Source organism: Papaver somniferum, unplaced genomic scaffold, assembly GCF_003573695.1.
Source record: "Papaver somniferum cultivar HN1 unplaced genomic scaffold, ASM357369v1 unplaced-scaffold_6, whole genome shotgun sequence".
Lineage (NCBI taxonomy): Eukaryota > Viridiplantae > Streptophyta > Magnoliopsida > Ranunculales > Papaveraceae > Papaver > Papaver somniferum.
In genome coordinates, this window is record NW_020648748.1 from 493426 (window position 1) to 497424 (window position 3999).

Below are 3999 nucleotides of genomic sequence, written 5' to 3' on the forward strand. Positions count from 1 at the left end.
CCTTCATTTTGATAGCCACATAGGGAAGGACAGCATGGTATGGTGCGACAAGGTGGTTGGCATGCCAATAGAACATGTGGCATGGCATGCCTTGGCGCGTTTTTGCGTGGCCAAAACTAGGGTTTTGGGCCAAAGGTTACCATGTGTTGGTTGGCGACCTCAGACGGCTAAGATTTGCATCTAAGATGGAAGGATGGTCGTTGATTGTGGCACGCCTTCGTTTTGGTAGACGCATAGGGAAGGCCGGCATGGTATGGCGCGGAGAGGTGGTTGGCATGCCATTGGCACATGTGGCATGGCATGCCTTGGCACGGTTTGGCGTGGCCAAAACTAGGGTTTTGGGACAAAGGTTACCATGCGCTGGTTGGCGACCTTGGACGGCTAAGATTTGCGTCTAAGGTGGAAGGGTGGCCATTGATCGTCGCACTCCTTCATTTTGGTAGCCGCATAGGGAAGGCCGGCATGGTATGGTGCGACAAGGTCGTTGGCATGCCATTGGCACATGTGGCATGACATGTCTTGGCGCAGTTTGGCGTGGCCAAAACTAGGGTTTTGGGACAAAGGTTACCATGCGTTGGTTGGCGACCTTGGACGGCTAAGATTTGCATCTAAGGTGGAAGGGTTGTCGTTGATCGCCGCACGCCTTAGTTTTGGTAACCGCATAGGGAAGGACGACATGGTATGGTTCGGCGTGGCTGGCATTGCATGCCATTGGCACAGTGGTGCGGCTGGCATGGTTGGCATTTCTCGGCGCGGTAGACGTGGCTGGCATGGCATGCCATTGGCATAGTGGTGCGGCTGGCATGGTTGGCATGCCTTGGCGCGGGAGACGTGGCTGGCATGGCATGCCATTGACACAGTGGTGTGGCTGGCATGGTTGGCATGGCTTGGCGAAGTAGACGTGGCTGGCATGGCATGCCATTGGCGCAGTGGTGCGGCTTCCATGGTAGGCATGCCTTGGCGCGGGAGACGTGGCTGGCATGGCATGCCATTGCCAAAGTGGTGTGGCTGGCATGGTTTGCATGCCTTGGCGCGGTAGACGTGGCTGGCATGGCATGCCATTGGTACAGTTGTGCGGCTGGCATGGTTTGCATGCCTGGGAGCGGTAGACGTGGCTGGCATGGCATGCCATTGGTACAGTGGTGCGGCTGGCATGGTTGGCATGCCTTGGCGCGGTAGACGTGGCTAGCATTACATGCCATTGGCACAGTGGTGCGGCTTGCATAGTTGGCATGCCTTGGCGCGGTAGACGTGGCTGGCATTACATGCCATTGGCACAGTGGTGGGCCTACATGGTTGGCATGCCTTGGCGCGGTAGACGTGGCTGACATGGCATGCCATTGGCACAGTGGTGCGGCTGACATGGTTGGCATGCCTCGGCGCGGTAGAGGTGGCTGGCATGGCATGCCTTGGCGCGGTAGACGTGGATGGCATGGCATGCCATGGCGCGGTAGACGTGGTGCGGCTACATGGTTGGCATGCCTTGGCGAGGTAGAGGTGGCTGGTATGGCATGCCATTGGCACAGTGGCGCGGTAGACGTGGCTGGCATGGCATGCCATTGGCACAGTGGTGCGACTGACATGGTTGGAATGCCTTGGCGCGGTAGCATGAGAATTAGGATTTGGCATAGATGATGCCGGTCAGTGTTAAGGGTTCTGCCGTGGAACATGACACATAAAAAAAAGGTACCCTGGTAATTATTACGTAGGCATGTTGATCGATTCAATAAATGTTCTAATGGTCATAGTGACGTCATGTCAGATGTGCGGTTTTACGATTTTAACCCTAAGCTAAAAACCACCATCAACAATGGGGAATTCTAATTCACATACCCCCTAGACGAATGTCTTTAGTAATGCTAGGCCAAGCTTTAAGGTAATAAAATTTCTTTATATTATTTTTTTTCTACCAAAAGTCCCTTTGGACTTTGTCTAAATTATCAAGAGTTTTTTTAGGAAAGTAAAGACACTGCATTTAATGATTTGGATAAGCACTAAGCACATTTTTAATAAAGACAGTACGACCAGCATGATTAAACATCTTCCTAATCCAACCTTGAAGGGCAACAGAGTATTTTTTTAATAAAGGTTCAAAATTATTGACTTTATTTCTATCAAAAACAAAGGAGTTCCTAGATATTTATCATTCTTAGAAATTTTCCTAACTTTAAGAATTTTAGAGATAATCTTACAATGCTTGTTGTGAACTTTAGGGGTAAAATAAATCCCAGACTTTTGAAAGTTAATAACTTGACCAGTCATTTCCCCAAAGATGGTGAGAATATTAAGTAAATTTTTATCTTCATTCAGGTTAGCTTTAGAGAAGAGGAAACAATCATCAGCGAAGAACAAATGAAAAACAGAAGGAGCAGTTTTTGTGACTTTAATTCCTGAAACCAAATTCTCTTTTTCATCTTTTAAAAGAAGTTTTTAAAGCACCTCCATGCAAATGATAAACATGTAAGGAGATAATGGGTTCCTTGCCTGAGACCCCTTGTAACAACAAAATTTTCACTAGGCACTCCATTTAAAAGAACATAAAAAGAAGTAGTAGTAATACATTGCATAATAAGCTGACACCAGTCATTACTGAAACCAAAAGAAAGCAGAGTTTGTTTTAGAAATTCCCATTCAATTCTGCCAAAAGCTTTGGACAAATCTATTTTTAAAGCCATATTTCCATTTTTGCTTTTCGAAATTTTCATAGAATGTAAAATTTCATGTGCAACAATAATATTGTTAGTCATTTGTCGACCAGGAATGAAGGCTGACTGATTTTGAGAAATAAGCTTAGAAAGTAAAGGTTTCAGTCTATTAGTTAAGATTTTAGAAATAATTTTATAAGTAGTATTACTTAGACTAATAGGCCAAAAATCACTAGGGGTAGAAGGGTTTTGAACTTTAGGGATCAAAGTTATATAAGTGTAGTTCAGTGCGCCTTGAAGAAACCGGGTGGAAACCCATCCGGTCCTAGGGATCCCCATTGATTCATATTAAAGAGGGTATTCTTAATTTTAGTTTCATCGGGAATCTTGGTGAGCATAATATTATCATTATCATGAATACAAGGTTCAATAAGATTACTAAGGAGGTCAAGATGTTTCACTTTACATGAAGTGATTATATTTTTAAAGTGTTTTATCAACATATTATGAATTTGAGAGCTATCCTCGATCCAAAGACCAGTATCATCCCTAAGAGTATGAATGTGATTAACACGTCTCCTGTTATTAGCAGTTTGGTGGAAAAAAGTAGTGTTTCTGTCAAAATATTTGATGAATTTATCCTTAGAGAGATGATTCCAATAGGCATACTCTCTATTGTACCAGATATCCAGATTGTTCTGGGTATCCTTGATTTCTAAAATGGTCAAAGGATTAATGGAATGAAGATATTCCACTTTCTTATTAAGCTCCTCTGTGTTCTGGAAAATATTTTCAAAAAAAGATTTATTCCATTTCGAAAGAGAATAAGAAAGATTTTTAAGATTCTTTTGAATTTTATAAGCGTAAGACCCATTGATATCACAGTTCCAGTTTTTAGCTACAATATCTTTGAAAGTTTCATGACTAAGCCAGGTTCTAATAATCTTAAAAGGTTTATGCGCATAATGCTTCACAGGTTTACAGGTTAAAAGGATTGGCATATGGTCAGAACCAACTCTAGGCAAATGGCTAACAATAGCATCAGGAAACATATTAGACCAACAAGAAGAAGAAAGCACTCTAACTATTTGTTCTTTTACATTTTCCCGATCTTCCCTATTATTAGACCAAGTAAAAGGAATGCCATGATATCTAAGGTCCATTAATCCTAAAGATTGAATATTATCATGGATGAATTTATTTACATGAGAATTATAATTATTGCCACCCTGTTGGTTATTAACATGTAAAATAAAGTTTAAATCACCTATGATAATCCAGGGAAGACTAGGGTTCATTTTATAGAAATGATTAATCTTGTCCCACTGTAACCTTTTTCCTATGTCATTAAGAG